Source organism: Lagenorhynchus albirostris, chromosome 21, assembly GCF_949774975.1.
Source record: "Lagenorhynchus albirostris chromosome 21, mLagAlb1.1, whole genome shotgun sequence".
Lineage (NCBI taxonomy): Eukaryota > Metazoa > Chordata > Mammalia > Artiodactyla > Delphinidae > Lagenorhynchus > Lagenorhynchus albirostris.
The window spans coordinates 24167259-24194292 of NC_083115.1; the positions used below are offsets into that span (position 1 = coordinate 24167259).

General features: G+C 48.5%; 1 pseudogene; it reads right to left on the minus strand.

The window, feature by feature from the left end:
• On the minus strand, positions 1-26873 carry LOC132512813 (uncharacterized; annotated as a pseudogene).
• Positions 26874-27034: the final 161 nt, after the last annotated feature.

Genomic DNA, 27034 nt, shown 5'->3' on the forward strand with positions numbered 1-27034 from the left:
TCAGCTGGAGGTGAGAAGCCGCAGCAGAGCATCTCCCGACGGCGCCGCAGCCCGGAGCACCCGGATCGGATCGGGGCCGGCGACCTCTGTGACGGTGGCGGCGTTCTTACCGTTTGGAGGAGGACGGACCCACAGTGCGGGGTCTGCCTTAGGAGGCTCCGAGGACGCGCGGTCCTGGGCCCACAGAGCGCGTGGGTGGACTGCCCGCTGCTGCCAGCAGGACCCACCCTTGGGAGGGTCCCGGAGCCTCCGGCCGAGCCCCTCGGTAGGGGAGGGGATGCGACGTGGCTGGGGCAGCCTTGGCTTTTGAACAGGTTTCCAGTGTCTCCGTTTTCCTTCAGTGGGGCGGGGACACGGCTGTGTGTGAAGTTCCCGGAATTCCCAGGGGGGCTCCACCCAGCCCGGGGCAGGTTGACAAAATCTCAGAGACCCGGGGTGACCCTGGGCACTCATGAGCAAAGTAAACAAGAGGTTCATCCGCATCGCAGCCAGGGTGCGTCTGAGAGCCTTACACTCCTGGAAAGCAAAGGGACGTGAATCCAAGCGTCCTGTTGACACAGGACGGTGTGAAGAGAAGGCACAGGAGGGTGGCCTGTGTCCTGCAGATGGGCAGGTGTCTGAGGACCGCAGTCATGGCTCAGCATCACCGGCCGGTCCCTAGGGCACATCCTGGGTGTTGTGAGGTCCCCACCGGGGTGACCATCCCCTCCCCGTCGGCCTGCTGGTGTCCCTGGTCCCACTCTGTCCACCTCCTCTGCCCGAGAGCTCAGTGGGCTCTGCCCCCCTCCCGGGCCTCTCACACCTGCTCCCCCCACCCCACCCCAAGAGCCTGCGCCTCCCATCCGCACACCTGCTGCCTTCTGTCCATCTCGGTGCCCGGTCCCCGAGTCAGCCAGGCCCCGCCGGCACCTCTCAGAGGAGCCCCCGCCCCTACCACGCCACCCGCACCCTCAGGGTCACCATCGCCCCTCCCCAGCCCCTTCGAGAGGGCGGTCCCGAGACTCCCCTCCCCCATGGGCTTGCTTACCGTTGATTGTTTCGTTTCCTGAATTTTAAGCTCCAGAGAGACAGGGAGCAGGTCTGTGATTCATCACGTATGTCCTGCCCCAGCTCCCTGGTTGGCACAGGTGCTACGTTAGGTGTTCATTTACTGTTTCTTGGGTGAGTTTTGTTTCGTTTTTAGTAAATTCAGTTAGTTAATCATGCTACTGAACATCATATTAAGTTTTGAAAATTAAACCTTTTCCTTACCTGCTGCTGTGCTGAGTGTGCCTTGTTAGTTAAAGGCCTTCATAAACCATAAGATGCCACGTACTGTTTTATCTGATGTCAGGTCAGTGGAGCTCCTACGTTCCAGCCTTATGGGGATGTGTCTTCCGGGCCTGGTTGTCCCACGGCTGCGGAAGTGTCGTAGTTCAGCTGACAGGGGCTGCTTCTGGTTCTGGGGAGGCCGGGTGGCCTCCAGAGTGAGGCCTTGTGTCCGAGGCAGCGGGGCCGGCCCGACACGCTCCAGGTGGAGTGGGAACGTTATCTCGCCCCGAGTCTTAGGGAAACTTGGGTGAGTGAGCGGAATTTTCCCCGTTGTACCTTCTTCCTTTCATCGCTTTGTTGCTACCCTTTGGCTCCGCTCTCACAGAAAGTAGTAGATGCAAAGAAATGGTTGATTTGCCAACAATTACTGCAAAATAAATGAGAAGTCTCCCGTGATGCTGAGTCTGAAAGTTTACTTTTTAGTTTCCAGGAGTCACTCTGGCTGTAATTCCACAAACATGACACAACAGAGTTTCTTTTCCCTATAATGAAAGTGTTCCTTGAGAACTAGATTGGGGCTGTTTCTCTGTGACACTCAGAGGTCACTGTGACCCCAGGGCTTCGCATCCTGAGCTGTGGGCCAGGAGGGGACCGGCCTTCAGAGAGGAGTGGGCTCTGTGTCACTCGCGACCTCACCGGGTCCTCCAGGGCCTGGGGCAGGTAAAGCCCCCTTGGGCTCGGAGGCAGCCAGGTGCCCTACATGGCAGGTTGGGACCCAAACCCGTGTCCGTTCCTCTCTGCTCTGACGCAGCCCTGCTGAGGGATGGCCGTGGGCTCGGGTCCCATCCTTCCGATTTCTCACTAGAGGAGGACGAGGTTTTATTTCCAGGTCTCGGATGTGATTCCTTTCATGATGGGAACTTCTGGGAAGAGGCGGGGCTGCAGATGGCAGCTCAGGCCAGCCGTCCCCTCTTGGAGGTGGGGCGTGCTCTGGGGCGGGGGGCACTCAGGTGCGTCCACTTGGCAGACGGGACCCGACAGTTGCTTCCTGTGTCACCTCAGCTCCTTCTCTCCACGTTGGCCACCGAGGAACCCAGCGTCGCTGGAGCATTCAAACCTACAAACCAGGTGTTTCCTATGAAACAGGCAGGGACGACCGAAGTCCACCTGCTGGAACTCATCAGGGGCTGAAACTTCTGAAAGCTTAGCTGCTCTCTGGGCACTCGCTGGCCCCAGTTGTGTTTTAAAGGAAAGGCTTTGGAGATAATTTGGGTGGATGAGATGAGAGTCTCCATTTCTCTGCTGTCATTTCTACTATTAAGCAGAAACCCCTGGAACAGTGGCATTTATTTTTATCTGAGTTTGCCAAAAGCCATGTAGAAACCTGGTTAATATGTATATTCCACTTCAGAAATTACAGGGACAGCATAATAGCAATAACCCACAATCCTAAGTGAAAGAGAGGAAACTAGTCCCCTCCAGCCCATGCAGCCTTCCTCGGGGGTAGGGGCTGGCCTGGGTGCCTCCCTGGTTCCCCCGTACGTCCCGCGCCATGGTGACCGCAGCCCGGCGTGCGCACCGGTCCTCGGGCCTCACGTCCAGTGCAGTCAGGATGCCCCTCCCCCATCGCTGCAGGCCGCCGAGGCTCCGGCTTCTGGTCTCCTGGTAACGGAGCCCTAAGCCTTGACGCTATTTTATCATCAGGCACATGGTGCTTCCTGACCCTCAGCGTTTTAGGTAATAAACACGTGGGGAGCATCTGGTGAGAGGTGACTGGCACAGGCGAGGTCTGTTCCCGCCGCCCTTGCCGGCCCCGGTCCCGGGTTGTGCGTGCGGGATGCTCGTCACAGTAACGACAGGTTCCGGGAAGCTGCCCCCTGTCATCCGTTCTCACCCTGGGACGTCGGTTACTGTTGCTTCTGGTTAAAAGAGCTCTTCGAGGAACTGTCTTGAGGGTTTTGTTTCCAGAGGTGGGAAGGTGAGTGGGCGTGATGTTGAGAAAACAGCCCTGCCGCCTGGCCCAGACACAACGGCCCTGTGACCATGGGCCAGCTGCTGACGCGCCCAGCCCACCCCCCCGTAGAAGCGGTACAGCGGATGTGAAGATGGGTGCCTGTCGGAGCCCCTCACGTAGCCCACGGGGTGTGCTGGTGTGTTATAAGTGGCGGTTTTATTATGTCCGACGCAGGAGCGCTTACAAAGTATTAAAGGGCAGGAAAAGGTGGGGTGACACTTCAGAACGCTTAGCCGGGAGGGAGCTCAGGCACCGCCGGGTCCCAGGCCCGCCAGCCACAGCGCTGGGGGAGGCCCTTTAGGTTCTGGGTTGGGGGGGCCTCAGGCCGGCAGGCCCGAGTCCGGCGCGGGCCCTTGGGGCTCAAGGAAGCCACGTGGCCAACTCGGGTCACTCAGCGTCGGTCCGCAAAGCTGTCATAATGTCCCCATTTCAACCCAACTGGATTGGTGGTCCCCAATCCAGTTCCGGCACTAACCGAGTTGAGGGGTCCCCTGAGTTAAAGGGCACGGCCCCCAGCAAGACCGCTACCCTCCAGGGGTCGCCAGGCCACCCACACTCTGACCAACCGGAGAAAAACGTGCAGGTTCCCACGACACGTCGGGTTGGATAATTCCCTGAAACAGCGCAGGGAGCCGTGGAAGGCGTCCGCACGCGCGGTCCGGTTTCTCACGGGGGATTCGCGTTGCCCACCTGGAGCCCCCACTCACCACTGGGCCTCGGCTGCCAGAGTGGCCTGGAGGATGCCTGTGATGGACCTCCGGCCCCTCCTCCGAAGGTCAGGCTGGCTCAAGCCCACCCCCCCCAGTCACACCCTTGGTCCTCTTGGGGACCAGCCCCCGTCCAAGCTCTCTACCAGCCCAGCCTGAGTCACCTCATTAGCATTAGAAACCACTCACCACTCAGGAAATTCCAGATGCCTTAGTCAGCTCAGGCTGCTGTCACAAAGCATCAGAGACGGGGAGGGGAGGGTTAAAGGGCAGCATTCGTTCCCCAAGATCAGGCTGTCGCAGGCCTGGCTCCCCTGAGGCCTCCCTCCTTGTCCCGCAGGGTCGTCCGTCTGTGCAGTGCATCCCTGGTGTCCCCTCCTTTTGCGAGGACATCAGTCCCACTGGGTCAGGGCTCCGCCCTATGACCCCATTTAACCCTAATCCCTCCTTGAAGGCCCCGTCACACTGTGGGTGAGGCTGTCAGCGAGTGGCTCTGGGGGCACATAGTTCAGGCCGTAACACCAACACTTTTAGAACCTCTACGCCGGGAGCCCAGGGCAAAGCCAGCCAAGTTCTTCATTACACAACAGATACCATCCATCACCCAGATTAACTGCCCCTGTGCCCGCCTGCCCCGGCCCCTCCATCACTCTTTCTCCGCCTCCTTTCCCGCCAGCTCCTCTCACTGCCCCCGAATTCCTGACTCTGGAGGGAAATGTCGGGACCTCCTTCTGGTTCCTTTCCTCATGTTCTGACGTCTCTCATCCTGGGGCGGGGGAGCCTGTCTGCCCCCCCACCCCGGGAGGAGCTGGCGACGATCTTGCCATCTAGGGACTGGACGGGCACCAGGGGAGGTGGAGTGTCTACAGGCTGAGCGCAGGTGAGGCCAGGAAGAGGCAGGCAGGTGGCACACAGAGGGGACGCTGACCAGAGCCTCGGTGGCTCACGGAGCAGCGGCCCAGCGTGGCTTCGCAGAAGCACGTCCCTCCTCATCCCAGCACCAGGCGGGGCGTCCCAGTGTCCCTCGGCTCGCGTCCTGTGGGTTGCCAACTCCGGAGACAGCCCTCGCTCTGCGTGATTCACGTTAATGTCTGGCAGACTCTTCCAATACTTATTTTCTTTTCTGGCCCACGGTTAATGTAATTCAGTATCTTTGTTTCTTGAAGGACAGCCGTGCACTGTGGGGAGATGTCTCTTAGGGTCCCCTTGGGACCAGAATCAGATCCAGTGTAATGCAGGGACTTCACTGAGGACTTGGAAACAGTCTGGAGACATATGTTAATTGAATTCATAGATGATGCAGAGCCAGGAGGCAGTGGTAATGCTGCTGCGGCCTGATAAACAGTGGGGTGGCCAGCCAGCTGCTCACGAGAGCATCAGAAAGCGTCCATGCCACACAAACGCAAGGAGGGAAGAGTAGACACAACGCCTCACAATGATGACAAATTAAATACTAAGAGAGAATGGAACCAAGGCATTCTGTATTGAGGAAGATGGTCTAATTAACCTTCGGTGGCGGCGGAGGAGAGGATGGCTAGACTCCCTCACGGAGTTTTTTCAAGGGGGGGTATAAACGCCTCTGAAAGCAGCCCTGCAGGGAGAGCTGGCGGGTCCACATGGAGACCAAGCTAAGATCAAGTGTACGTGTAAAAATGAACAAGGAGCTCTGTGCCTTCACCCCAGTTTCTGCGGATCCTGGGTTTAGGGTTTCAGGATTTCCTGGTGAGGGGTGAGCCGTGTGCACCCCGATCCCTGCGCGTACCCTCTGTGACAGCCCCGCAGCTGGGGAGACGACGCCCTGATGACGACGCCCTGCCCTCCCCGCCCCCGTGCTCCAGAGAGACCAGGCCCGGGGCTCCCCGGGGTGGGGGGGGCCATCCTGCCCCTGAGGGGGGCCGGAGCGTGGGTGCCAGTAGGCAGGAAGCCCAGGGCCTCCTGCGACTCTTCTCTGGGTCCGTCTTCCCAACCCCTGTCTCACGATCCGACACATAACCCCCGTCGCCCCCAGCTGCGCGTTACGTTCAGCCTCCGTGCTCTAGCCCAGTTTACTCTTCACGCCTGGAAGCTCCTCGTGTCCTTTGGTAGCTCGTCCTCCTTCAAGGTTTAGTGTAAGGCACAGTCTCGGGAAATTCAAGGGGGACTCACAGCATCGTCTGTGCAGCATGCCCACAGCGCTCGCTGCACTGTCGGGGTGTCCATGCACGGTGGCTGCTTCACCACCGTCCAAGACCCTTGAAGGCCGGGGGCCAGGCTCACCCTCGGGGCCGAAGCGTGTGCTTACTGATGAGGGGAGCCCGCTTCCCGACGCTGACCCTTCCCGAGGGGACACGTTCCTGGAGACACCTTCTCTCCGGTCACAGTGAACTGAACATAGTGTCACATTCTTGCGGGGAAATAATAGAAAGAAAAGATGATGGTCCTGGGGCGATGGAGAACTAAAGGACTTTATCACCCCGGTCGCGATGCCACGGCCCCAAATGGGGGTCTACTTGCTCCGTCTGGCTGTGTCCAGCCGCGGGGACAGCTGAGCGGCCAACTCGGACACCGCCGTTTGTCACCGCCGTTTGATATAAACTGCTTTTATAATTAAGGGTCAGGTCGAACAGTATCTGTCCAGGAATTAGTTCTTCAGTGAGTTTATTTTATACTTTTATGATCTCTTTCTTTCTTGTGTCCATCCTGAGTTTTCACATTTCACTGAGATAATATTAGGACTCTTGATAGAAGAAGTGAATTTATTTCTCATGCAGGTGCCCAGAAGCCCTCCTGGGTGGGACACAACCCCCTTGCAACCCACGCCCCTCCCACCGATGGGGACATCACTGCATTTGAGCATCTCCTCGTGGAGAAATGTCCGCCCTCTGGACGACTGAAAGGTGAAGTCACTTGTCCCCAATCTCAGTGTCTTCAGTGGCACCAAATAGTCCATTTGGCCCAATATCTTGCCGTGCCCTGTTACAGCAGCTGATGAGGTCTTAATTCTAAGAAAGGCAGGTGCTGGTCTTGCTGTGGGTTTTAGGTGCATAGCCTGTGTGTGGCCGGGGCCCCACGTGACCTCCTTTGGATCCAGGATGGGCTCTGGGGCCCCGCAGCAGTGCAGGCCTGGTCTGGGGGCGCCGTTCCCGTTCCCCCAGAAGCCAGGGAGCCAGCTTCCGCCTGAAGCATGTGTGTCCAGTGCGGACAGAGCAGCTGCACACCCACTGGGTATCCGGCAGCACGGGGAGGACGGAAGGAAGCAGGGCCAGTGGGTCACGGCAGAGAACATCCATGCCGTCCGTCCAGGGGACACCGGGGACAGCTGCAGGGCTGGGCTGACCCCGCGGGGCAGTCAGGGCTGACGCATAAGCCTGTCGCCTGTGAGCCTGGGGCGCTGGCACCTGTCTGTGTGGCACTGAGTCAGGTCCTCTGTAACCTCCTGCGATGAGGGGAGAGTGTGGAGCCTCCTGTGGACGCAGGACGGAGGTGGCCCAGTCCCCGCCAATAGCCCCCGAACGTGGTTCTGCCCACGTCAGCCCTGTGCCTTCCCCCATAGCCGGGCCTGCTTCCCGTGGGCTGGACGCTAACTGAGCTTGGACGGCTTGGCCCCTGGGGAGACTGCGTCCTCGTGAGGTTGACTGGAGCCTGCCGTCCCCCACCCTTGAGTGTCCGGCAGCTGCTGGGGTCTGCCTGCCCTGCTGTCCGCCCAGCGGGCCCCAGACGCGGACGAACTGCCGTGTAACTGCTCTCCAGCCCCGGCTTGCGGGCTGCCCGGGGCAGTGTCGGGGCCCCGGGGCGGCTCAGCGCTGCCCCTCGAGGATGTGCAGCCCCAGGGCCTCGGAGCCGGGCCTCCTGCCCGCAGCCAGCTGGGAGCACGTGGGGAGGAGGGTAGTTGGAGGCTTTCCAACGTCACTTAAAGCATTTCCTGTGGTTTTCCGAGGTGCTTTCGAATGAACAGCCCTTGTCCCCCGCTCCCCGCCCTCGGTTCCTCTCTCACCATCGCTCCCCCGACACTCTGCTCCACCCAGCTGGCTGCTTTTCATCCTTCAAGATAAGCATCTCTGTCTTAGAAAGGCCTCTCCTGACCGACCTGAATAGAAGCAGCAGTGGTGACAGTGGTCACGACCGCAAGGGCCACCACAACAAACCCTCAGGGTTACCAAGCGGGTAGCAGGTGCAGCCTCATCGGTACGGCGGGTGGTCACCTTTCCTATCACCCAGACCAGGATGCTTGCCAGAGGGAACAGGTGGTATTAATAATCACACCAAAGGCCACTCGTACATTGGGGCTGTTGATGCAGGTGATGGGACGTTACAGTCTTCTTAAAAGAATGCTTTACGGAAAGAATGAGGCTGAGGGCTTCCCTGGTGGCGCAGTGGTTGAGAATCCGCCTGCCGATGCAGGGGACGTGGGTTCGTGCCCCGGTCCGGGAAGATCCCACATGCTGCGGAGCGGCTGGGCCCGTGAGCCATGGCCGCTGAGCCTGTGCGTCTGGAACCTGTGCTCCGCAACAGGAGAGGCCACAACAGTGAGAGGCCCGCGTACCACAAAAAAAAAAAAAAAAAAAAAAAAAAATGAGGCGGAGAGCAGTGGTGCAGGAGTCCCACCTGGGAGGCTGATTCTCCCAGCTTGGTTATCCTCCTGCATGGTTTCCTCTTCCTGGTTTTGAAGCCTTTGAGCTTCAGTCAGTCATCAGTGTGCTAGTGTCCTCCTGGCTGTCTGCACCCTCGGCCAGGCCCTGGGCTCCCAGTAACCAGAACAATGGTCTTTCCACTCAACACTCTGGACCCGGTTCTTGGCACCTGCGTGGCGGGCCTTCAGTGAATCTGTGCAGGGTGAATGAATACATAAATCTTTGCTGTTCTTGCTACTATCAAGATTTTCTAATCAGCCTTGAATTATACACAATATTCTCTAATGAATTAAAAACCATCTGCTCTTGTTGTTCTTTCGATGTCCGTGGCTGTAATCTGAACTTTTTTTTTTAACATCTTTATTGGAGTATAATTGCTTTACAATGGTGTATTAGTTTCTGCTTTATAACAAAGTGAATCAGCTATATATATACATATATCCCCGTATCTCCTCCCTCTTGCGTCTCCCTCCCACCATCCCTATCCCACCCCTTTAGGTGGTCACAAAGCACCAAGCTGATCTCCCTGTGCTATGCGGCTGCTTCCCACTAGCTATCTATTTTACATTTGGTAGTGTATATATGTCCATGCCACTCTCTCACTTCATCCCACCTTCCCCTTCCGCATGTCCTCAAGTCCATTCTCTACATTTGCGTCTTTATTACTGTCTTACCCCTAGGTTCTTCATGACCTTTTTTTTTTCTTAGATTCCATATATATGTGTTAGCATACAGTATTTGTTTTTCTCTTTCTGACTTACTTCACTCTGTATGACAGACTCTAGGTCCATCCACCTCACCACGAATAACTCAGTTTCGTTTCTTTTTATGGCTGAGTGATATTCCATTGTATATATGTGCCACATCTTCTTTATCCATTCGTCTGTCGATGGACACTTAGGGTGCTTCCATGTCCTAATCTGAACTTAATTAGGGCACATGCACACCTCCCCTGACTCATACTCACTAGAACGAGCGTTTAGAAATGCAGTCAATTCCGTTTCGAGACTGTGATCTGTGCTCACATAGTCTGCTGCTCACTTCTCTCTCAGAACCTCCTGGGAGTTGTTGAAAGTCAAAAGGGAAAATAACCTATATCCATGTAGGAAACAGTAAATACCATCATCAAGGGAAGAACTTTGGGGCATTAATAAAAAATGGGGTACGAAGGGGATGGAGTGGGAGGGGGTCATACGTGGAGCATCTCAGCTTCAGAAAGAAGAACAAGATCAGAACGTCTAATTGGGAATTAACGCAAAGACTCTGTGAGTTCAAATTAATGTGTAGCAGCGGTCCTCTTGACAGCTACTGCCCCTGAATGGGCTTATGGGAGATTCGTGTTTGTACATTAACAAGTAGGTTTGTGTGCAGCGCCTTGGAGATGTGCTTCTGACAGTGCTGGGGAGGGGGCCGGTTGTGCATTCGGGCTGTCGCTTAGCTCCAGACGTTGGTTTCCTACTAATTTATGGCAGGAGTTTCTTCACCGTTTCCTCTGTTTCCAAAGAGCATGTGTGGGCAGAGGGGTCTGCATTTGCAGAGTGCGCTTCTGTCCATGGGGGCTTGACAGGGTACGCTTAGCCCCGTCAGATGGGGGTTCTCAGCGATTACGTGAAAAAAGTTAATTACCCTAAATGCTGAGTCATAATCACAAGCAGTCATGTCTCTGCTTCAAAATGGAAGCTTTGGCGTTCCAGAATGATCCACCATTACCTGAGTAAATTAGGCTCCCTTCCTAATTGTTTTGCAACCACTGATACATTTTTAAATTTAATTCTCTCCTTGAACTTCACTGTCTAATCCCACACTACCAGCTACCACATTCTCTCTCGTAATTGTACATATATCATCCTCTCTCTCTCACCAAAAAGGTCATATTTCCCTTGAATTGGATATAAAGTAAACAGAATGAAGTACACAGTAGTAACATAATTAGGGGATAAACTCTATTCAGTCTTAGTTGATGGAAGGTAATGAGAAATCAAGGTAAAGAGGAGACATTTATTCGACATAGAGACGCTGTTTTTCATTTTGCAGTGAGACATAACAAGATGGTAGCTGTGCATTTTTTTATCCAGCGACTACTGTACAGGATGGGAAGGAAAAGAGTGACTTTGAACCAATTAGTGGGTGGATGACATTTCTTTTTCCTCTACAAGACGACTAAAAGTTTAAAATACTAAAGAAAAAAAATCATTGCATAATAAGGGCTGCTTGGAAAAAAGTGTTTGGCCAGAACTGTTGAGCTCTTATTCCTCTTTTTCTGTGAGTAGGAGAAGAGAAATCCAATTTTATCAGCTGTCTTCTTGACAGGCTGATATCATTTAAAAATATAATTTATTAAAAGTCATGTGTGGCTCAAACACCAGAGACATCCACATAAAAGGGCCCTGATTTATTTGAGTTCCCAGGGTAAGGTTTCTTAAAAGGAAGTGTTTGGCACAGTGAGCCCTGTGGTTAAGTTATTCTCTGTGATCATTCGAGACGGTTCTGTGATGACGGTTCAGTTTTCCCTAAGCGAGGCAGGACAATTACTTGTTGGAATTTTAAGAATAAAATCAGCTGAACAATAGGCAGAGGTTTATTGATCACCACCTGTGTGCTCTGTTCTCTAGCAAGCAATGTGTGAGATGGAAAAGAAGCGGGAGATAAGGCCCTTGGCATTAAAGACACTCAGGATATTTTCTTAACCTCAGTCGTGTTACTTTATCAGCCTTGATTTCTCCTTTCTGTATGTTCTCCTAATATTAATTGGTATGAAGGCAGATTCAAGCTGATCAGTTAATCTAAATGGTAGTTTGGGGGTATACAGTATGTTTCAGGCATCACAGTGGCAGAATTTAAACTACAAGAATGATTAAGAGAGGGTTACTACTCACAAAGAGCTTACGGTCTAAGAGAATTGCAAGGAAAATGACAGATAATAGAAATATCTTACTCGTCCTTAAGCATCCACGTGACATCCGTGGAGCATTTCCTATGGGCCAGGAAGGTGGGATATAAGGATGGGTATGGCACTGCTCTTCCAAATAAGAAATACAATCGAGTATGCACCTTTGCAGGTACCACAGCCTAGAACAAAGTTTCACTGCCATATACCAAGCATCTAAAACAGAGCCTGGGGCTTCCCTGTGGCGCAGTAGTTGAGAGTCTGCCTGCCGATGCAGGGCACGCGGGTTCGTGCCCCGGTCCGGGAAGATCCCACATGCTGCGGAGCGGCTGGGCCCGTGAGCCATGGCCGCTGAGCCTGTGCATCTGGAGGCTGTGCTCCGCAACGGGAGAGGCCACAGCAGTGAGAGGCCTGCGTACCGCAAAAAAAAAATAATAAAATAAAACAGAGCCTGCGTGGCAGAGAGAAAGTATCCAATCAGTAGTTATAATAAATAGTATAAATAAATATTTATACACAAGTTCATTTTTAAAGGCCCTTTCACATTCAGGATTTTATTTCTCTCACAACTACTCTGTGTCAGAATAGAGCAGAAATTAATGAAATACAGAATAGAAAAACATAAAATCTTTGAAGCCCAAACTTGGCTCTTTGAAAAGATCAACAAAATTGTCAAGCCTTTAGCTAACTGATGAAGAAAAAAAGAGACAACTCAAATTACTAAAATACAGAATGAACAGAGAGACATTACTACCAACCTCACAGAAAAAATTACAAGGTAGCATCCAGAATATATGAAGAACTCTTAAGATTCAGGAACAAAAATTACAGCCTATTTAAAAGTGGGAAAAGGACTTGAATAGACATTTCTCCAAAGAAGATAACACAAATGTCCGATAAGCACATGGTAAGATGTCCAACTTTGTTACTCGTTAGGGAAATGCAATCAAAACCATGATGAGATATCCCTGCATACCACTAGGATGACTCTAATTAAAAAGAATAGCAGCACTAAAAGCCCAGAAAAAAGCAAGTGTTGCTGAGGATATGGAGAAATTGAAACTCTTCTGTGTTGCTGATGGGAATGTAAGATGGTTTAGTTGCCATGGAAAATGCTTTAGCTGTCCACAAAAAACAAAAGAAAACTACCGTATGACCCAGCAAATTCCACTCTGAAGTATATACCCAAAAGTATTGAAAACAGATACTCAAACAAGTACAAGCTTGTTCGTAGTTGCACTGATATAGTAGCCAATAGGTATAAACAGCCCAAATGTCCATGAACTGAGGAATAGACAAACAATTTTCTTGTACACATGCAATGGAATATTATTCAGTCATGAAAAGGAGCACAGTATTGATACATGCTACAACAGGGAACCACCAAAGCATTATGTTAAGTGAAAGAAGCCAGTTATAAAGGGTCACGTATTGTATGATTTCACTTACATGAAATATCCAGAATTGTTAAGTCCATACAGATAGAACACAGATAGGTTGTTATCAGTGACACAGGGGAGAGGGATGTGGGGAGGAGCTCCCCGACAGGTATAAGGTTTCCTTTTGGGGTGATAAACGTGTTGTGGAATTAGATAACAGTGGTGGTTGCACAACATTGTGAAGGTACTAAAAGCCACTGGATTATTCACTTTAAAGTGGCTAACTTTATGTTATGTGAATTTCACCTCCATTTTAAAAAGTTTTAAAAAATTGTAAGAGAGTTCTATGAACAATTGTAAGGCAATAAATAAATTAGGTAACTTAATTGGAATGGACAAATTCCTAGATAGACACAACCTGCCAAAATTGACTCAAGAGGAAATAGAAAACCTGAAGAGACCTATAAGAAGAAAGAGGTTGCATTAGTAGTCGTAGTAGTAGTGATAATAATAATAAAACAACTACCTGCAAAGGAAAGCTTGGGTCCAGATTGCTTGACTGGGAATTTCTACCAAACATTTAAAGAAGAACTAATTCCAATCCTTCACATATTTTTTTCAAAATTAGAAGAGGAGCAAACCCCCAACTCATTCTGTGAGGCCAGTATGACTCTCATACAAAACCATACAACGATATCACAAAAAAAGAAACTACAGACAATATCTCTTATGAATATAGACATAAAATTCTCTGCAAAATACCAGCAAACTGAATCCAACAACATATAAAAGTTTATACACCATATTCACTTGGAATTGCCCCAGGAATGCAAGGTGGATTTGACATCTGAAAATCAAGTAATGTAGTGTACCATTTTAATAGATTAAAAGGACAGAAATGACATAATCAACTCAATAGATGCAGAAAAAGTATTTGACAAAATCCAACACCGCTTAATAATAGAAACGCTCAACAAATTAGGATTAGAAGGGAAATGTTCAACCACAATAAGGGCATCTATGAAGAACCTAGAGTTAACATCATACTTAATGGTGAGAGACTGAAAGCTTTGCCTCAGAGATCAAGAGCAAGACAAAGATGTCTGCTTCCATAACTTCTGCTAAACACTGACCTGCACATTCTAGCCAGGGCAGTCAGGCTATGGGAAAAAAAAAAAAGTCAGACTGGAAAGTAAGAAGTAAAACTATATTTCCAGACAACATGAAATTGTATGGAAAATCTTAAGGAATCCACTAAAAAATGAGTGTAAATAATGACTGAGTTCAACAGGGTTACAGGGTACAAAATCAACTTACAAAAATTAATTGCATTTATGTACACTTCCAATGAACAAAATGTAACAAAGCAGTACATAATTTATATTCTGTAAACTATTAAAATATTGTTGAAGGAAATTAAAGAAGATTAAATCAATGGAAAGACATCCCATATTCATGGGCCAGATCAGAATACTTAACATTGTTAAGCTGGCAATACTCCCCAAATTGATCTACAGATTTGTAGCAAGATCCCAGCTGTTTTTTTTTCAGACATTGACATACTGATCCTACAATTGATATGGATATTCACGGGACTCAGAACAGCCAAAATAGTCTTGAAAAAGAAGAACTTGTGGGCTTCCATGGTGGTGCAGTGGTTGGGAATCCGCCTGCCAATGCAGGGGACACGGGTTTGAGCCCTGGTCCGGGAAGATCCCACATGCCGTGGAGCAATTAAGCCCGTGCACCACAACTACCGAGCCTGCACTTTACAGCCCGTGAGCCACAACTACCGAGCCCGCGTGCCACAACTACTGAAGCCCGCATGCCTAGAGCCCGTGCTCTGCAACAAGAGAAGCCACCACAATGAGAAGCCTGGGCGCCGCAAGGAAGAGTAACCCCTGCTCGCCGCAACTAGAAAAAGCCCGCGTGCAGCAGCGAAGACCCAACGCTGCCAAAAATAAGTAAATAAATAATTTTTAAAATGGGAAAAAAAATACAAATAAGCCAATATAAAAATGGACAAGCGATCTAAATAGACGTTTCTCTAAAGGAGGTATACAAATAGCCAATAAGCACATGAAAAGATGCTCAACATCGTTACTCATCAGGAGAACACAGAGTGAAACCACAATGAGATACCACTTCACACCCATTAGGATGTCTATAATAAAGGAGGCAGATAATAGCAAGTGTTGGTAAAGAATGTGGAGAAGTCAGAACCCCCATAAACTGCTGGTGGGAATGTAAAATTGTGCAGCCACTATGGAAACAGCTGACAGTTCCTCAAATGATTAAACAGAGCGTTATTATAGGGCCACCAATTCCCCTCGTAGGTCTGTACCTAAGATAAAGGAAAACATATGTCCACAAAAAACCTTTACACGAATGTTCCTCACAGCATTACTAATCATAGGCAAAAAATGAAACATCCCAAATGTCCATCGACTGATGAATGGATTAATGAACTGTGGTACAGGATGCAATAGAATCTTAGGTACCAATGAAAAGAATGAGATACTAATGCACACTGCACGGATGAACCTTGGACCATCGTGCTCAGTGAGAGAAGGCAGACACAGAAGCCATGTACTATAGGATTCCGCTTCCATGAAAGGACCTGAATAGGCACATCTACACAGAGGTAGAGTAGTGGTTTCCTAGGGTTGAGGGGATAAGACAGTGGAGAGGGGTGACTGCTAGAGTGTACGGGGTTTGCTTTGGGTGTGATGAAAATGTTCTAAAATAGATTGTAGTGATGGTCGAACGTATCTGTGAATATACGAGGAACTACTGAATTGTATACGTTAAATGGGTAACTTGGTATGTGAATTATATCATGGCAAAGCCATTCCCCTCCCCATGCCAAGAAAAAAGCCCTGCTTTGAGCTTTGTGAGACATATAACTAGTACCTTTATTTTAAAGATAAGGGTTTTAGCCCGCTGTGGCCCCCCTTGCCTGGTAAATCAATAAGGCTATTCTTTTCTACTTTACTCCCCACCCACCCCACAAAAATAAATAAATAAACAAATAAATAAAGATAAGGGTTCTGAGATCCAGTGTATTGTAATGACTCAGTCATGATCACATAGCTGTTGGAGCAGCTAAGGTGGGACATGAGTCCAGTCTTTGATCTGAAGCCTAATTTTATTTCTATTTTGCATTTTATTATGTATAAAAGAATCGCTTTAGGACTTAAGAAGTATCTATACAAGCAGTCACTCCAAATTTTGCATTTCTTTTTCTACTTTAATTTGAAGAAGACTCTGAGGTGTCTATTGAGGGAGTTCATGATTCAACCTTGTCACTTTTCTAATTGGACGGTGGCTGGTCAGTTCGCTCCATAAACAACAAGGCATCACATCCGAGCGTCAGCCAGGAGGACGGTCAGGCTTGCTAGAGCCAGCTCGCCACAAAGTGAGGAGCGAGCCCTGGTTGGAGCTGGGCAGTTGGACACCGAGCTGGGTTGTCTGTCCTCTGGCTTACGGGCTTTGAGGAGCCAGGTGTGCGGGGCCGGGTCCCCACTCCCTTGTCCCTCTCTGTGCAGCTCCCTCACCACGGTTACCATCACACTGGCCTGTGGGTGGTGGCGACCGGGAAGCGTTGTCTTTCAACCTGCCTCTTCCAGGTCAGCTGGCTTTGCACGAACTCGTCTGAGGTCTTGAGTGGCATCTAAGAGCTGGATTGTCAGTGGGTCAGCATGAGCTCAACAAGGAGGGGCTGCAAATATAGAAGGATAATTGAATCCCTTAAAATTGCTTATAGGTGTTTGTCTTTGTTGAGTGTTTGATGTTCAAGGTGCATTCATGTACAGTATTCCATTTATCCTCACAAAAATCTCTGTGAAGTAGATGTTATCACTCAGAAAAGTGAGGCGTGTGTTCAGTAACTTACCTGATGCCACGTCCTCATTCACTTTTCTGCCAACCTTTTTTAGCTTTATTGAGATGCAGTTAACAAACCATATGATTTACCCTTTTAAAGTGTAGACTTCAGTGATTTTTAGTGTATTTACAGGGTGGTAGCACCGTCACCACAATCTACTTTTAGAGCATTTTTGTTCCCCAGGGAAGAAGCCCTGTGTCCATTAACAGTCACCCCAATTCCACGCCCACCCCTCCCGCAGCCCTGGACAGCCACCCACCTACTTTCTGTCTCAATAGATTTGTCTACTCTGCACATTTCATATAAATGGAATCCTACAGCATCGGTGGTTTTTTGCGACGGGTCCCCTTCCTAGCGTCGTTCAGCCGTGTTGTAGCGTGTACCAGAACTTCATTCCTTTTTATGGCTGGATAATATTCCGTTGTACGGATATACTCTATTTTATTTATCCACTTATCAATTGAAGGGCATTTGAGCTGTTTCTACCTTTTGGTATGATGAGTAATGCTGCTACGAACATTGATATGCCTTTTTTGTGCATATTCCACTAATTTTACTGGATGTTGGCTCGACCCTCTGCCATGTGGTATATTTACAGAGGTGAATCTGGTCTTGCCTCTGCTCCGAGGAGCCCTTAATTTAACAGCAGAAGACTAAAGTGTGGCCCCGTGAGAACAGAGACTGCCGGTCTCAGTAACTCTCGTGAATGCCTGATGTATGGCAGATCCAGAACGGTGGCCCGTGTGGCTGAACACAGTGTAGGAAAGGGCAGGACGCGGAGTGATGGATCATCAAGACTTCTGGACGACGTAGAAGAGAGCCTGACGCTAGTAGACGGTCAGGGTTGGGCCCAATCTCAGAACTTCTGAGCTCCAAGCCCTATTGGTCCTGCTCCCTAGTTTTCACATCATTTATAGTTATGGATAGATGATCTTGGTCAATAAGAACTCAGGGAGTACCTGTCAATTGACCTCCGAAGCAACACAAGGAAATATAAATATGTTGAATGTAAGTGTCCCTCAAGGCGCTCACTCTGTACTTGAAAAGGCAAAACATGCCCAGATACAGAAGACTTGAAAAGTGCTGTATTAACCCATAGGTCTGTGACATAGGCTGAATGCACTGAGTTCTGTACATGATAGTGTCATGTAGATGTATATGAACTGTGGTAATTAAAATAATATTAATGATACAAAGGGCTTCAGGTATAATAGGAGGGGTCTGGCTAGATGATCAGTAGGGGCTCCCGTGGAAAGCTTCCATGGTTATTCTGTTGGTGGGCGGTGCTGGCCCTGTTGCAAGTCCCAAGTGAATATCTACAGAGGTATTAACTCATCTCATTTGTCTCCTATGGTCTTCTTTTAACGAGCCGTTCTTCATTTCTAAAGCCTATTAATATAGAGTAAGCTGAGTTAAAGGCTCTTCCTGTACGCCTTCCTAAGGGGAAGGTACTCTTGGTTATTGTCACAGGTGGTGTGTTCGTTTGCTGGGGCTGCCATAACAGAGTTCCACAGACCTGGTGGCCCAAAGAACAGAAGCTGACTGTCTCAGCTCTGGAGGCCAGAAGTGTGAGATCAAGGTGTCTGCAGGGTGGGCTCCATCTCAGCCTGTGAGGGAGGCTCTGCTCGGGCTTCTCACCTCACTGCTGGCAGGTCCCTGGCTTGTGGCACCACAAGTCCCATCTTCCCCTGGTGTCCCGCTGTGTGCATGTCTCTGTGTCCAAATGTCCCCTTTTTATAAGGACACCAGTCATATTAGATTAGGGTTCATCCTACTAAGGAGAGTTGACCTTATCTTAACTAACTACATCTGCAAAGACCCTTTTTCCAAATAAGGTCACATTCTGCGGTCCTGGAGGTTAGAACTCCCACCTATAAATATAGGGGGCACAGTGCAGCCCATAACAGGTTGCTTCAGTTCTAAAATGATCCCGTGACAGGGAACAGTTTGAAAACAAGGCTTAAAATTATATTCAGTGATCTGGATTTGACGGATTCCTAATGAATTTGGTCTTGTTAGATACCATTGATGGAAAATCTTAGATGGTGAGAATTAACTTAGAATTAACAGGTCATTTGGTTGGAGCTTCGTATATGCTCTTGAGTGAGTTAGTACACAGTGTTTATAGCCAGTGTGGTACATACGCTTTTTAATGCTGAATTATCATGGCACTGGGTTTAGGAATTCTCTCAGGTCTCAAAGTGTTGCTTACTTCTTCCTTGGAGTTATTGCGTTTTGTCCCTGAGGACGCCTACCTATAGAAATGCTGGAGGAGGTGGAATGTGGTTCATTTTGGGGAGACCCCTGATATAATTCGCTCCCAGGTGGGAACCAGTCAGCTTCCAAATTGTTTCGCTGCACATTGGACTTAGTCATTTGTAAGGTACTCCATTTTAACTAATAGAAAGGACTTGCATTAACTGTGTAATTTTAATTTCTCAGAGCAAGAGTGTGATTTAGATTTAAACTGGCAAAAATCTTGTAGGTCTTGGAAAACAAATCAATTCTGGAAACATTCAGATTGGCCTTGTTCAGTTTTAAAGTTCAGTGTTACTTATACTCTTAATTCTGATGATTTAATTTTCACAATTTAGAAATATAGAGAAAAATGTAGCTGTCACACTGTTCAAATGACTTTTCTAATAAATCTTTTTGAAGTTTTAATATGACAACGTACATCAATTACGAGCATTACCTCTGTTTTAAATGTTTCTTTATGGTATGAGATTATCTCTGCAGGTACTGCAGGGGAAGACACTCATTTAAGATTTGCTTTGATGATTGACATTCTGGTATAATTTGGTATAATGGGATTTAATTTGTTTGTAGATAAACTTACCTAGAGGGACCATCACAAGAACAGAACTCTCATAGCTTATATAAACAATGGAAAATTAATTAACATGGAAGTACTAATTAGTTTATCCAATTTGCTGGCAGAGCTCTGGGTACTGAGGGACAGAGATGTGCTCTGACACATTTGTGTGGGGTGGGTGGAGTGGGGGAGGAGCTAGTTTCAGGGATGCTAGAGAATAGAGATGATGCAGGCAGGAGAAGGGGAGGTTCTAGGAGAACCGTAACATCACACTGCCTGCTCAGACCTGGACAGGAATTGGAGCAGAAAAGAAAATTCCTGGACCCATGACCATGGCCTTGACTGTCGTACTAGCCCTGAGGCCTTGGTTACCTATGTAATTTCTCTGAGATTCTCCCATCCGTAGAATGGGGAGATACCTGTGTGGCTGGCATCACTTGCTTCTTATATAATGTTCCCTCTCCCCGGACCTTATCCTGTTTTCTCTTAAATGTCGCTCAAGCTCCTTCCTCAAGCAGGGATGTAAGCAAGGAAACATCCCTGCTTACAGAGTTAGGGCATCTTCTGTTGTCTGGGCCCTGTGCACCTGCCCTTGGGAGCACTGTCCACATTTCACATGTTCTATTTATACTTGTGACAGATACCTCTCTCACTTGAAGGTGAGCCCAGAGGGCAGGGCCACAATGAAGAAATGGATGAATGAAAATGTTCCCTCACTGCTTCAAATATCATCTCAATCTTTCTCATCTCTGCAGAGCCATTCCTGAACCCCCAGCAAACTCAGCTGTTACTCCCCCGTTTTTCACTTTCTTTTATTACCATATTTTGTTTTGCTTGCACGTTTGTCTCTCCCTGAAGAGATACTCCCAGCACATTGTGTGGGGCCTGCAACACAGTGAGTGCTCAAAACATTTGTGAAGTAAGTTAAATGAGAAAGAGAATAAGGGGTGAGGGAGCAGCTCATCACCTCTGAAGCCCCGCGTGAAAAAGATGCTATGGAAACACAGAGGAGGGGCCAATGAATTCATTATGGAGCAGTTAGAGCTGACTTCCAAAAGGACTGAAATTTAAAATAAATCCTAAAGAATGACTAGGTCTTCACCAGCTGGTGGTGGAATACCTAAATATTAACATGCCAAAGGTGTGCCCCTACCTCACACCATATACAAAAACTGACTCAAAGTGCATCAAAGACCTAAATGTAAGAGCTAAAATTATAAAACAACGTAAGCGTAAATCTTTGTGATCTTAGATTAAGCAGTGGTTTCTTAGATATGATTCCAAAAGCACAAGCAATGAAGGGAAAAAAGACTGATTCAACTTCATTGAAATTAAAAATGTTTGGGCTTCCCTGGTGGCGCAGTGGTTGAGAGTCCGCCTGCCAATGCAGGGGACGCGGGTTCGTGCCCCGGTCTGGGAGGATCCCACATGCCACGGAGCGGCTGGGCCCGTGAGCCGTGGCCGCTGAGCCTGCGCGTCCGGGGCCTGTGCTCCGCAACGGGAGAGGCCACGACAGTGAGAGGCCCGCGTACTGCAAAAAAAAAAAAAAAAAAAAAAAGTTTATGTTTGAGGGGTCACCATCAAGAAAGGGAAAAGAAAGCCCACAACATGGGGAAATATTTTGCAAATCATATATATAATAAAGGCTTATGTGTAGAAATTACAAAAAACTCCTACAACTCAATAATAAAAAGACAGTAAGCCAATAAAAGAATGAGCAAAGGACTTGAATAGATATTTCTCCAAAGGAGACATGCACATAACCAATAAGCACATGAAACGATGCTCACCATCATTAGCCATCAGTGAAATGCAAATCGCAACCACCATGGGATACCATTTCACACCCATTAGGATGACTATAATCAAAGACACAGACAATAGCAAGTATTGGTGAGATTGTGGAGAAATTGAAGCCCTCATGTACTACTGTTGGGAATGTAAAATGGTGCAGCCACTTCGGAAAACAGTTTGGTATTTCCTCAGTGTTAAACGTAGAGTTACCATATGACCAGAAATTCCATTCCTCGGTATATATCCAAGAGAAATGAAACATATGTCCACTCAGAAACCAGTACATGAATGTTACAGAGGCAATATTCATAATAGCCGAGAAGTACAAATAACCCAAGTGCCCCAAAACCGTGGAATGGGTAAATAAATTGTGGTATAACCGTACAATGTAATATTATTTAACGGTCAAACAGAAGGAAGTACTGACACAGGCTACACCATGGATGAACCTTGAAAACATTTTTCTAAGTGAAGCCAGTCACCTATTACAACCACACTATTATAGAATTGATTTACATGAAATGTCCGGAATTGGCAAATCTATACAGAAATTAGATTAGTGGCTGCCAGGGGCTGGGTTGATGAGGTACTGGAGGTTGACTGCTAAATGGCAGAGGATGAAAATATTCTAAAATTGATTGTGGTGATGGTTGTGCAACTCTGTAAATACGCTAAAAACCATCGAATTATACACTTTAAATGGGAAAATTGTTTGCTACATGAATGATATCTGCATAGAACTGTTATTGTAAAAAATCACTAACGAAGAAGAATGAGTAGTCATTTGCCAGGCAAAGAAGGGCAGAAGGACACACTTCACCACCATAGCATGTGCAAAGGCCCAGGGGTGTAGGAGCCTGGCTTGGTCTGAGCACTGAGTGGTCTGATGTGGTTCTCATGTAACCAGGGGATGTAGGAAGAGGTGTGTCTATTCCTTGCTAAGAGGTGAGGGCTCTGTCATTTAGGAAATGGACCTATTAACAGAAACAGAGCACTTTTAATCTCCACGTTGAAATTTGCTCCTGTTCCTTATGTATTGTCAAATGACTACCTTTCAGTTCAAATGAACACACCTTGACCTCCTAAATATTTTAAGTGTGTTATGTCTAGGATTCCTATATATCCTCTAAACACTTCATAATCACCTCATAACATTTGGTCAGTTCAGTGTTCAGGACGTAGGTAATCGGTCCACATAAAACTGGTAAATGAAGGAGAGAACCTAACCTAAAAATGGAAGAGTTCTAGAAACTCTCAGTAAAACCTGGAAATAGAGAAATGGTTTTCCTACTAATCGCAGTTATATTTGTGAAAATTAAAAGTTGAAGTGATGATGCTTTTGGATACATTAACTGCTCTTCAGATTTTCATCCCTCATTCTTTCCTCTGTTCCTTTCCACCAATGTTACTTGTCCGTAGCTGCCAGAGGCTCGGTGAACTTCTTACCCATGTTCCTCCTCAGTCCCCCTCACTGAGGCGAACTGTGCAGATGCTTTGGATTTTGGGGGTCACGTATGCTCTTCTACATCAGGGTGCAGAATTAAGTACAGTTTGGGGAGCCCCTATTTTAAGTCACTTTCAGGTTCTCAGAATTGGAGACAAGGCTTCCAGTGTAGCTGTGTTTGGCTCCAGTTTAGAGAGAGATTTTATACAGTCTAAACTATCACAAAGATTTGTTCTCTTTGAAAAATAAATTCAAGCTAAATGCAAAAACATTTGTAAAAGACCTTATACTTTTTAAGGTATATTTAAACTCCCTTTCAACTTCACGCATTGCCGACAAGTGCCAGAAATGGGGGAAAAATAGGTTATGATAAGTCAAAACATAGAAGATACAAATTCAAGTGGAATTGAAGTGTGACGGCCATCACCTGGTGAACATTGTTCCTACTTTCGCAGTGGAGTTCTTTCTGTGCAGCAGCGTGAGTAAGGAGCCCAGACTTGACAAGTAAGCAACAGCCTCTGTCCGTGGTGCTGAATAACGCCGCGCTCATCAGCGCTTGTGAGCCCTACTGTGATAGATGAATACCTTGCCACAAACAAAGGAAGAGGCTTCACAATAAGTGATATTTTGCTGACACTTTGGAACAAACTAGGGACACACTGCTGTCAGGGAAAGTATGTTTGATACAGAAGGTTCTAGTGGAAATATTTACGGTTCAGGGAAGTGAAAGGCACCCTGTGGCGATCTTGGACTCCTCGTTACATAAGGGGCTCCTGTTCAAGGCGCCTGTCCTGGGTCTCCTGTGTCATTATGGTATTGCAGACTGTTGGGTACCTTTGGTATTTCACGTGAATTTCCTTTAGTTTGACAATGATAAACTAGGTCAAGTCCCCTGAGGCTAATGTTTATTTTCTGTGTGTGAGATTATCAGAAATAGATAAGGAGGATGACTGAACACAGATTTTTAAAGGCATTAATAAATGTTTATGAGCACCTATGAATGTGCCATTCTACATTACTAGGATCCTCCGTGCGCAAACATCCATATGTCTGCATGCACGTGTCCATCTTTGTATCTGTGCCAATCAGAGCATGTAAGGCAGATAGTAAAAGCATTTATATAATTATATGTGTACATGTTTGTATGTACTTATGTTTGTATTTCTATACTATGTACTTATACATAGTATCTATATTAATACATGTAATTATATATATATATGCATGTGTGTATACATGTATGTACATATACGTAATTAGATCCCTGTGGAACTGTTAGATGAATGACTCAATATTTATATGAATGTAGTTGGTATGGCATAAAATACATAAGGAATATCAGCTTATAATGTTAGATTAATGAATAGGAATTAATTATAGTACAATGTAAGTTTTGGGGAAATTTCCTCTTCAAAGGGGGAATGGAATCTCCATTTTCAAAGACTGTTCCAATTCTGAGAAACACCTGGGCACAAATGCAGGGAGTGCCCAGCCATGGCCTCAGCACACCCCAGTCTAGAGGGGAGAAGACCACCTAAACCACTGACTAAAGTGTAAAGAACCTTACGAGCCAGAAGGAAGAAGGTAGCTGGTAGCCTGAGGGCACTGGTAGGAAGTGGTCAGTCAGGGATGTGTCATGTGAAGCTGGCCCTCAAGAAGGGGGTGCGAGACAAGATGACGGGGGGCAGAGGTGACAGCGTGATCGGCGTGGCAAGGTTGGGTTCCAGGCTTTCAGACGTGAGCGCCGCTCCACCCATCCTGTTTCTCACGGCAGCTGTTTCCTGACGTTTCCCTGCTCTCTTACTTCACCTCCTGCCAGCGTCCGAAGCATTGCTCTAATAAGCCACATGGGCAGGTGCTTGTGTCCTGCCTGGCCGAGGTGCCGAAACGCAGCCCTTTTGCTGCTGGCTGATGGGCCCTGGTGTTTATAATCACGTGCGTTGTGTGCATTTCGGTGGTGAAACTCCTTATGGTGGTAAGAATCTTGAGTGTTCTGGATTTATTGAACACATATTCATTGTCTCTTCGTGTGCCAGGAACTGTTTTAAACCTGTTGGTAGAAGGGAGAACACAGTAAACGAGATCTAGGCTCTTATTGTGTTTGTATCCTATTGGGTGGTTAAGGGTGAATGACAGACATCTGACCACATGCACAAACGAGTCAGTACTGAGTTTAACCTGAACATGAAATGGGCTCATGGGATAGAGGCAGGCGGGTGAGAGGTTTGTTTAGGGCGGACTTCTCACAGCAGAGAAGACACCCCATGTGAAGATTTGGAGGAGGAACGTTCTGGGGAGAGAGGAGAGCAGATGCAAGTCCCCTCCCCTGTGTGAGTCCAGGGGATAGAGCCTGTGATAAGGGCTGAGATGGGGGGGTGGGGTCTGAGGGCATGGAGCCTTGTGGGTGTCCCTCAGACTCCTGCTGCTTCTCTTAGCTGTGATGGGAAACCACAAGGGAGCTTAAAAAGCGAGTGGCATCTTCTGAGTTATGCTTTAAAGCTGCCACATCGGACGCCAGAGTGCAAGCTGGGAACAGCCAGGAGGCTCTGACTGCAGTGGATTTGGTGTCTCGTGGGTCTCGTTTGAGGCCTGGCAGTGCAGGTGGAGGGCGTGAACTCGTGATACCTTCTGTGGTTGCCCTGTAAAAGGACTCACAGATGAGGACGCAGCAGGTGTGGGAAAACTATTCCTATATTTTAGCCTTAACTGTGTGAATCAAGAGGAGATCATCAAGGCTTAAGACACTGACTACCAGAGACCCCAAATATACCATCCCAACGGAGTGAAAACCAGTGCATCTGGAAGACGTTTAGGGCAGTGAAACTACTCTGGATAACACTGTAATGATGGACACACGTCATTATACATTTGTCCAAACCCAGAGAATGTCTCACACCGAGAGTGACCCCTGCTGTAAACCGTGGACTCGGGGTGATGGTGCTGTGTCAGTGTAGGTTCACCACTTGTAACGAATGTCCCATCTGGGGGGGCTGTTGATAATGGGGGAGGCTGTGCTTGGGGTCGGGGAGCAGGGGACACACGGGAAACCTCTGTGCCTTCCTCTCAGTTTGGCTGTGAACTTAAAACTGCTCTAAAAAATAAAGTCTAGGGCTTCCCTGGTGGTGCAGTGGTTGAGAGTCCGCCTGCCGATGCAGGGGACGCGGGTTCGTGCCCCGGTCCGGGAGGATCCCACGTGCCGCGGAGCGGCTGGGCCCGTGAGCCACGGCCGCTGAGCCTGCGCGTCCGGAGCCTGTGCTCCGCAGCGGGAGAGGCCACAGCAGTGAGAGGCCCGCGTACCGCAAAATAAATAAATAAATAAAATAAGAAATAAAGTCTGTACACAATAAAACCAAACCAAACCAAAAACCCAGTCCATCTGCCTTCACATGTTGAAGATTGAATTGGTATGATTTCGCTGACTCAGACTTGAGGCCTGAGCCACTGGGCGGGTTAGGGTGGCATCAGCAGGGGAAGTCACTAGCGTGTGACGATCCCTGTGCCAGAATCGTGTGGCTCACTCTGGTGGCTCTGGTGGCTCACTCTGGTGGCTCACTCTGGTGGCTCACTCTGGTGGCTCACTCTGGTGGCTCTGGTGGCTCACTCTGGTGGCTCACTCTGGTGGCTCACTCTGGTGGCTCTGGTGGCTCACTCTGGTGGCTCACTCTGGTGGCTCACTCTGGTGGCTCTGGTGGCTCACTCTGGTGGCTCACTCTGGTGGCTCACTCTGGTGGCTCACTCTGGTGGCTCTGGTGGCTCACTCTGGTGGCTCACTCTGGTGGCTCTGGTGGCTCGCTCTGGTGGCTCACTCTGGTGGCTCACTCTGGTGGCTCACTCTGGTGGCTCACTCTGGTGGCTCTGGTGGCTCACTCTGGTGGCTCACTTTGGTGGCTCACTCTGGTGGCTCACTCTGGTGGCTCTGGTGGCTCTGGTGGCTCACTCTGGTGGCTCACTCTGGTGGCTCTGGTGGCTCACTCTGGTGGCTCACTCTGGTGGCTCTGGTGGCTCACTCTGGTGGCTCACTCTGGTGGCTCACTCTGGTGGCTCTGGTGGCTCACTCTGGTGGCTCACTCTGGTGGCTCACTCTGGTGGCTCACTCTGGTGGCTCTGGTGGCTCACTCTGGTGGCTCACTCTGGTGGCTCTGGTGGCTCGCTCTGGTGGCTCACTCTGGTGGCTCACTCTGGTGGCTCACTCTGGTGGCTCACTCTGGTGGCTCTGGTGGCTCACTCTGGTGGCTCACTTTGGTGGC